The sequence below is a fragment of the Barbus barbus genome (assembly GCF_936440315.1).
Source record: "Barbus barbus genome assembly, chromosome: 3".
In the NCBI taxonomy this organism is placed as follows: Eukaryota; Metazoa; Chordata; class Actinopteri; order Cypriniformes; family Cyprinidae; genus Barbus; species Barbus barbus.
This window is the reverse complement of record NC_136731.1, coordinates 22,340,158-22,350,494: the sequence shown is the minus strand read 5'-3', so window position 1 is coordinate 22,350,494 and position 10,337 is coordinate 22,340,158.

The following is a 10,337-nucleotide window of genomic DNA, read 5'->3' as shown; positions in this document are numbered from 1 at the left end:
GACCATTAAATCACTCAGACCATCTAGATGTAAAGATATTTTTGGTATGGATACAGTGATGCTCAAGGAGCTCAGTACAACAGTTACACGCCCCATTACCAAGATTATCAATCTATTTCACAAAATATATTCCCAAGTATGTGGAAATCAGCTGTTATTACTCCCATTTTCAAAAGTGGAGACCCTCATTCCATGTCAAACTACAGACCCATCAGCATATTGCCCATTGTGTCTAAGATTGCAGAGAAACTGATAGTAAAACAAATTATTAACCATCTAAATACCACACCCTATGCTCTGCACCCGAAGCATTTTGGCTTTAGAGCCAATTATTCCACCGAAACTGCTACTTGCTTCTTTACTGAAAACATCAGAGATTTGTTGGATCGAGGTGGGGTTGTTGGAGCTGTGTTCCTGGATCTTAAGAAGGCTTTCAACACTGTTAATCATAAAATCTTGCTGACAAAATTATGCAGTTTTAACTTTTCCTCAGATGCACTTGGATTGAGTCTTACCTCACTGACCGTTTCCAACATGCCAGAGTCCAGTCATTTAAATCAGCGACTCTCAGTCTGTCCACCGGTCTTCCTCAAGGATCAAGTTTAGGACCATTGTTGTTCTCACTTTATATAAAATGACCTCCCGTCTGTCTGCACAGATGTATGCTGATGACACCGTAGTCTATGTTCATGGAAGTAATATATCTCAGGTAGCTGAGAAGATCACTAACTCCATGGTCAATATTACAGCTTGGTTGAAGCATTCCTGTCTGCAGTTGAATACATCAAAAACAGTAAAAAACTTGTTTTTCACAAAGTCAAATAACTTCAGTGTTGAGCTAGATGTTTTTGTGTCAGTGGAAAGGCTGCAGATCGTGTCAGAATACAAATATTTGGGGGTTTTAATTGATTCAAAGTTACTATTTAAATCTCATTTAAAAAGGGTCTGTAATCGAATCAAATTCAACCTCAGTAACTTTAGACACATTCGCCATCAATTGTCCACACAGGCAGCAAAAATGTACATGCATTCTTTGATCTTTTCACATATCACTTACTGTTTACCTATTTGGTCACAAGCTAGTGTTACATCTTTGAAACCTCTGCGATCAGTTTATAAACCAATTGTAAAAATTCTGGATAAGAAACCAAGCATTTCTCATCATTGTCCAATATTACAAAAATACAGATTACTCAGCTGGGAAAATATGCAAATCTATGTCTTGTTTATAAAATTATTGATGGTCTATCATCCCCTCCTCTCCACCAGTTTGTCAACATCCGAACAGCTGATCATAGTAGAACCAGAGGTGCAGAGAGGGGAGATTGTATCATTCCCTTTAGGAAAAATGTATTTGGCCAAACCGCTTTTTCTGTTTGAGCGGCTGCTGAGTGGAAACTCACCCCCATAAATATCATAAATCTAAACACATATAGTACATTTAAGATCCAGTTAAAGAAATGGCTCGTTGATCATCAGAGCTGTCAACATTACTACTAGACCTGCTTTCGCTGCCCCCTGCTGGCTTCTTGCTTTGTGTGTGTGTGTGTGTGTGTGTGTGTGTGTGTATGTGTTCATGGATTTGTCTGATTGTTGGTCTGTTGTGTTTCTATTGTACATATTAGCTTTATAGGATTTTTTACTAAATGTATTGTAATTATTATATTGTTATACAAATATGTAATTCTACTCTCATTTAGGGTGACTTTTACCATCTGTCTAGGGACTGCAGGTGAAAAATAGCCTTCTGGCCAACTCTGACATATTGACAGAAATGTTTATTAACGTGCATTGTCCCTGTAATAAATAAATAAGTGTATTAACTATGCATAGAACCAGGGTGTCATGCCATAAAATAGTTTTAATACGACTGACTTTGTATTTAATGTGAATTTAATAAAACATTGCACGTTACTAATCCGCCTATAATACTTTCATTGTACAGAAAGAGAGCAAAGAACATTTTCACTTCAGTCTAACTCCCATTATAATCACTAAAGCTGTTTACACTGTGAGTGAATCTCTTGCATTAGGCTACATCTTCACTTTGCTGTTTCTGATGAGAGAATTCAGTCAGCAAGCAATGTGTATGTCTCTGGCTTTCACTCTTGTAAGCCTCACAAAGTGATTTATGCCACTGGACGACTACCAGGACATGATCTGCCGTAAACATGATAAACAGCTGGAAATGTACTGTATCACTGACCAACAATGCATTTGTGTGCTGTGTAAGGAGTATGAACATAAAAACCACAAAACTGTATCAAGTGCAGCTCAGAGGACAGAGAAACAGGTATGGACTTACAGGGATTGAAATAAAAATTCCCGTTCCAAGATTTCATTCCAAACCGGTTTCAATTTTTTTCTTCTGTGGAGCATATATCTAAAGAACCTCATCTATTTTAGTCTATACATTAAAATCAGCGAGGTACAAAAGTTTCCAGCTCCAAAGAGGACATAAATGTAGCTTTAAAGTAAAACTCCAGATTAATCCAAGTCTTCTGAAGTGATTCGGCCACTTAGAATGATAACAGCCCTGTGAAAAGAAGTGCACTTGATTGTATTAAATGCAGCCTTTATTGAATATATTAATACATACAATTTTCAATAGAAATGACATAAAAGATTACTTTAGTTTACCATAAATGTTTGTCAGTAAATTCAGCAATGAACTTCAACCATGTTTCAAAGAAAATAGAAGTAATTATGAAATTACATATTAAGATGTACTTTTAAAAAGTCCTACTTATGCAGGTAAAAGGCATTCTTAAGTTGAGCTAATTGTTTAAGAGTAAACAATAAAATGTTTTTATTTCATTTTAGTTAACATGTAATTATGAAAACATTACGCTACAGTCCTTGTGCACTTAAGTATATTCTTTTAAATTGTATTACTTCCATAATAAGTACACTTTTTAGAAGTATGCTGAACTGTACTTCATTTTCACAAGGGAGAGCCAAATTTAATTTGCAAATTAAATAATTTATGAATTTGTGTGCCCAAATCAAATATGGTGCTATTGCAAAACACATCAAAGTTCACTGGCCTGTGTGATGCATCATAATATTTAGTCATGTGTGACTATGACACTCAAGAACCAATGAGGTTGATTGATGTGTCACCATATTTGTGCTCTGTATGCTTAAAAAAAACTGTTCAGCAATAGACAGAAAGTCAAGATGGTTCAGAACGACATCATGTTGGGTAAATTATGATGACATGATTCAAATTTAATACTATAATGTAATAGGCTTCATAACTATTTAATTTCAGGTATGAATCTGTGGTTTGAACTTACAATCTTACCAGGCTAGATCTTTATCTACTCCACCAATACTGGATTCATGTAGGCTAACTATTACATTATGGTTTTGTGATGGTAGTTTTATGTGACATTTACTGTTACTGGTTTGTCCTCCTGAAAAAGTTGAAGGAAACGTTCCAGCAGAGACAGAAAGATCTCCAGCAGCTGAAAGAGCCTGTGGTGTCTCATAAGGTGAGTTTAGAGAAGAAGAGACGTTTGAGAAGTCCTAGTCTGTACTCTTCTCCAGTGCTGGAGCTCTTTCAGTCTCACTGAATTCACTGTGTGATTGTGTTGTGTTTAACAGCGCCCTGCACAGACAGCAGTGGAGGACAGTGAGAGGATCTTTACTGAGAGTAAACTACTCACTGCTGTGTGTGTCCACTTGGATGGGTTAAATGCAGAGCACAAATTCCGAGTATGGGTCACCCTACTTGGCCACACGTCACTTCACTTTCACTTTTCACAACATTTTATCACTTTGATTAGAAAATCTTATTTTTCCTGAATAAATTTGACATGCTTCTTTGGTAATTGATCAAGCATACTTGCTGGAATATTACATCTTTGCAATGTCTCTGAAAATATTATATTTAGTTCATAGGTATATTCTTTTAATTATATTATTTCCGTGATAAGTACCCTTTTAAAAAATATGTTAAAGTAATGCGTAAGCATGGCCGCAGGAACTAGGGGTGCTGCAGCACCCCCCGCCGCAGGGCTGGGCCTGAGATTTTCCTTGTGCCCCTCGATCATCCCCAATATACTTCATTTTGTAATAGTTTATGAATTAATTATATATTAAACTGACCAGAAATATGCAGCTTTTTTTTTCTTGAGCACCTTGTGGCGCACGTCCCGCATCAGTGACAGAATTTCATGTGAAGTGTTCATGAGATTAATTTTAGATTCTGACTTGTAAAAACCACTTACGTATTTTTTCTTTTTATAAGACGTCTTACAAAGCTTTTTCGCTTCTCATTGTCAAATTCAGTCTAATGTGAGTCTTTTTTAGAGCGCTCTAAAAAAGCTCCAGTTAGGCTATAAGTGAAGCTGTCTGCAGTGTATGATGAATTATTCTCTTATTTATTGATGAGAGAATTCGCCAAAGTGCACGGACCAAAACTTTGGCATATCAACGATGTTAATATATAGTAAAATCCCCTTAAATAATAGATTTATTAAAGGGGACCTATTATGCTCCTTTTTACAAGATGTAAAATAAATCTGTGATATCCCCAGAGTGTGTATGTGAAGTTTTAGCTCAAAATACCGACAGATCATTTTTTATAGCTTGTTACATTTGCCACTTTTAGGGTATGAGCCAAAACGCGCTGATTTTGAGTATGTTGCTTTAATGCAAATGAGCTGGTGCTCCCCGGCGAAGAGGGCGGAGCTTCAAGAGCTCAAGCTCCAGCATTAGCAGTGCTAGCCTTTGCAAATAAACATTCCACGATTAGTACAAGCCTGTTATCTTTACAGAAAACGTACTCAGGGCTGTGTCTATGCTTACAGGGCAGCGTCACAAATGGGCGGGACTTTTTCCCCTCGGTGACGTGAACAGAGGGAGAATCTCGTTCTTCTTGACTTCTCGTTCTGAGAGACTGTTTATGATTTTTTTAGATTATAAAAAAATGAGTGGGTGGATTTCTACCATCATAGGCTGGTTGTTTTCACACACTGCGGCCACTCAGCTGTGTTCAAACACCTTATAAAAGTGATTTTTGCATAATAGGTCCCCTTTAAAGAAATTATTAAACTAAAATCACAAAAAGCACAAAGTGCGGAGGTGATGAAATTTGGTAACTTGCTTTTATACTTAAGTTTGAAAGTAGGAGTAAATTTCATGATTTCTCAGCACTTTGAGAAGCTTGATAAATACGGCCCTGGAGAGGTCTCCTAACCTAGTTAGGAGTAACAAGATGGCAGCAAAGAGGCGGAGACAGACACTGTCCAGTGAAGATATGATGAGTTATATGATGATATGGAGTTGATAAAACGATACAAACTTGATTGTCAAGATCAAAAAGTCTTTTTTTAGGGGTTCAAGCACGTAGTGCTGAAACCCTATTGTAATTGTAAGGATTTTTATTATTAGGGGTTCAAGCATGAAGTGCTGAAACCCTATTGTAATTGTTATGATTTTTTTTATTATTATTATTATTCTCCGGTAAAACTGATTGTGCAGACCAAACCGTAAGGCCTAGAGAGCTGAAATTGGTCAGAACGTAGTAGTATTGCTCTCTACTCAGATCCACAGACTCGCCCCAATCGGCCTATCGGGGGCGCTACAGCGATCAAAAAGGCGTAATCGCTCATAGCTCCTAAACCCGCTTGTCGTAGACTCAAAATTTTTACATTTTTGCAATCCTTGGGTCAAGGTCACTGTGAATTTGGGTCTAGGACGTCCCGTTTTTGCGCAAAGTTGAGTGATATCCAAAACCTACTTTTGCGAACTAGTCCTAGGTTTTTCGCCCGATTGAAACCAAACCACTGCAGAAATATTCTCTGGACAGTGAATATCAATAACTATAAAAAAAAAATGAAATTTCGACTCACTATTGCAATAGGGCCCCAAAACGTTCGAAAGTCGAGGGCCAATTTTACTAAAAAGTCTATAACTCGTGAACGAAATGAGATATCTTCACCTAATTTGGTACACAAACATAGCAGCTCAATCTTTGGTCAAATAAAAAAATTGCGCAGATCTGCCACTTTGGGGTGCTATAAGATTGACAAAACTATAACTGGGTAAGCTTTGGTCCGATCGACATGAAATTTGGTATGAAGTGTCTTTGTACGAGGTGGCACAAATAGCAAAAAAAATTTAAACACCCATTTGACAAGGTTAACGGTGGTCGATCGGAAACAAAACTCGATGGGCATGTTCGACTCTTGGCCCTAAAGGTCTGTAAGAATTTTGAAAGAAATTCAAGCCACTAGTTGGTGCTAACGAGTTTTTTGGCTCTGTAATCATGTGGTGTTTAACATATCCACAAAAAATGCACATCATTTGATGGATCTCCTCACAATGGGCAACTTTGCCTCTAGAACCATTTCTGTCAATCAAATCGTTCATTAATTATTTACAAATATGTTAAAAATCTACTTTTGCGAACTAGTCCCTGGTTTTTCGCTCAATCTTGATAAAATGAATCTCTGGACTCCCAATAATCATCAAAAAAATGTTGAATTTTGTCCTTTGATTAGCTATAATTGGCTCATTTAAAAAGGGGGCGTGGCCACATATACCCAAAAGCCTATAAAACCTAAACAAAAACTTGAAACTTTATGAAAGTTGGTGAAAACGTGTCAAATGACTGTTAACAAGCACAAAAAGTTTCATGGAGATCGGACCATAGGTGGCCCTTTAAAAGTTAACAACAAGTCAATGCTTTAACTGCAGAAATGAAAGTAGTAATTCATTTTTTTTGGCTGGAAAATTGGAAAAATGCAGCAATGCACCAGTGATGACACTGTAAGCAGGGTCTTACATATTGTAGCACTAACCCCACCAAACACAACAGTGGCCAAAAGTGATGTGTGGATTTTTTCCCCCCACATTTCACTTAAACCATTAAAATACAAAAGGACAAAAAACTGCTTTCAACTGAAAGTAGCTAAAATTGGTCACTTGTTGTTAGATGACCTCATAAAGGTGAGTTCACTGATCTGTATTTACATTTCTATACTGTAGATCAGTGAACTCGCCTTTACGACGTCATGGAAGATTCTCAGAATGTAGATAAAGTTTGTCTAAGAAATTGATTTTGTTGCTAGGCTTTTGAAAAAAAGTATCTAAAGGGATGAGGAAGTCTAGTGACAAAATCACTAAATTGGCAACATTGGCACATTGACTACAACATAAGTTATTTACATTTCATTGGCATGTTTCACAATTTGGCATGTTTCATTGCATTATTATCACAAATAAAACAGGGTGAAGAGTTCAAATTTCCTAGGCTGGACATCACTTTTATGAGGATTGTGGACTTTCCTGGAGATGTTGGAGCCATTGATGGAACTCATGTTCACATCATTGCTCCAACTGTAAACAAGGAGACATACCAATACAAAAGGGACAGGAAAGGGAAGTGTGGCGACCCATACTCAGAATTTGTGCTCTGCATTTAACCCATCCAAGTTGTAGTATTCTAACCACATTATATTTATTTTAGCTTTTAGGGAATCACTCTTAAGATGATTATATGATTTATATGATTAATTGCTATTAATCAGAATGTCCAACTTATACCTGGTTAACGATACCTTATTATCAGCACGTTATTTCTTAACCATTTGTTTATCTTATTCGCTGGCCAACGATAAAACAGTACAAATAGTTAAAGTTATCAAGCTCATGAGCGTAGGTAAAACGCGATCTTTTTGGCAAATAATTACGATTTGCAAAATCACATAGCACAGACAAGAGATTTCTTAATATAATCAAAGTTTATTTACTACTCTAACACACTACTACATTAGACAACACAAAACAAAAGACATAAACACACACATTCGTTGCAATGGATTGTTCTGATCTGAAGAGAGTCTTAGGTTCTAATGCTCGTTTCAACCTGAGGGAAATCAAACGCAGGAACTCTTTATCCTTACTCTTAAAAGATAGATATAACCAGTTCAGCCAATTTAAGGAGTTTTGCTTGCCTTACTGTTTCCTCAGTTGTTTCCGATCGAACTCAGTCTTTTTTTGGTTGAAGACGTCTCTGCTTCAACTTTGCCCTCAGTCGACGGACCGTGCGCTGATTGGCTGCTTGGTAGGTCGTGTCACGAGGGTACTCTTCAGTGGTTGGAGGGCTTCGTTCTGACTTGATGACGCTATCAGGAAGTCGTTCGGTTCCTGGCTTCATATGTTAGTTTCTTTCAAAGTTGAACCTTGATCGCGGTTGCAATGCTCAGCCGTGATGTTAGTGGCCAGAAGCGATTTGCAGCGCGTGCAGAACGAGATACGAGCGAGGCGAGCGTGAGCTCTTCCTTTTCAGTTTTCAACTCCAACCGAACTTTTCAGTTGCGCATCTTTTTTAACGGGCCGATTTGGGATCCGCCCACGGGCGCCTGATCCAATCGGATTCTTCCTGTGGGGCGTTTGATCCAATCGCAAGTGTTTCTGTGGGGCGGAGACCCGCTCCGCACAGCTGCGTGTTGTGCATACATGATCTTGTTCAGTTTGTCACATTAAGAACTATTCAACAGCAGATTGATCTATCCGTATTGTAATCATGCATTGATGAAAACAGGTCATTTTCATTCATACCACAACATTATTCATGAAATTAGTATTCGTCTGACACCAAACATTAGGCATTTGACATGCACAAAAATACATATCCTTTATATTCATTACGTGGTTAATGCATTGATTAAACGATCCTGAATTCTAAATAATCACATCGAGCATGTGAAAATTAACAACTAGTGATCAGGAATATTATGCCTCAAAAGATTACAACAATATCATAATTTCAATAACACAGTGAAGTTTATACATGTCGTGACAACCTTAATATATGTTGTGAATATAATATATATATAGTGTTTTTCCAGTATATTGCTTCAATAGCAGAAACTAGTATAACTTTGTCCCTGTAAGATACCAAATATCCTTAATCAAAGCTGTGGCTCTCTTTGTCTGTTTTAGAGAACGCAACAGAAAAGGCGCATTCCTTTCTTGGGCGAAACGCGAGGTCATAATGTCACTTCTTTTGGAAAGTGTGGAGTTGTCTTTGGTTCGAGTCGGCTGTAAAAACGTCATCTTCAGCTGATACCACCCTTGAATTACTGCGTGAACGTCAGGGAGTATCGAGGGAGTCCGCGTTAGAACCTTTTTTTCCTTCAGACGCCGAAGTCTTTATTTATGATAAAACCAGCCAAGCGCTTAAAATTTTATTCTCGAAAGACATCCAGATGTTACTCTTCCATATATCCTGGGTTTTAGGGGTTTTATGGCCGGAGAGCGGGAGAGTTGCTCAAGAATGTTGAAGTTAGGTATGTGGGCCTGTTGCGTTTTGACTCAAGCACTACAAAGTGTACACACAGCAGTGAACATACACCCAGAGCAGTGGGCAGCCAATGCTGCGGTGTCCGGGGAGCAGTTGGGGGTTCGGTGCCTTGCTCAAGGGTCTCACCTCAGTCGTGGTATTGAGGGTGGAGAGAGTGTTGGTTATTCACTCCCCCACCTACAATCCCTGCCAGACCTGAGACTTGAACCCATGACCTTCGGGTTACAAGTCCAACTCTCTATCCATTAGGCCACAACTGCTAGTCGAAAGCGAAGCATCAGTAATAATTTATTTTGTGGGCTGCAGCGTGCCCTACTTGACACTGTTACTGGGAAATTGAGTGGAGTGGAGATTATGGTCTGTATATACAGTCATGGCCAAAAATATCAGCACCCTTGCAATTCTGTCAGAAAATGCAACCCTTCTCAGAAAATTGTTGCAGTTGCAAATGTTTTGGTACTCACGTTTAATTTTTTTGTTTGCATTGGAAAAACACACACAAAAAAAAACAGAATCTGATACAATTCCACACAGAACCCAAAAAAATGCACTGGACAAAATTATTGGCACCCTTTGTAATGGTGGTGGCCACACTAACATAAAGGTAAAGAAAACACTGGTAAAGAAAGTTTTTTTGGGCGCCAGCCAAGATTTATCCTGACAAAATTAAATTAACCCAAGATAGCCGAAATAAATAAACCACCTGTTACAATATTAAATCACAAAAATAGTCAAAGAAAAACTGTTTCACAAAGGGAAAATTTATTCCACAATGTCCTTGGGAAAAAACGTGTTTGAAAAATAAGGAACAAGAGAAAACAAAATAATCAAAAATACAAAAACAATATATATTATATTATATATCACTTTGATTCAAGTGCGGAATCCGTGTTGTAATTGCGTCACTATTCATGTTTCCGCAACGGCAGATTCACGTCGACAATCATTCATAAATTGTCCATTGGGAAAGGAAAGAGAGAGAAAAAAAGAAATCAAAGAAATATTAAATAAGCATTTT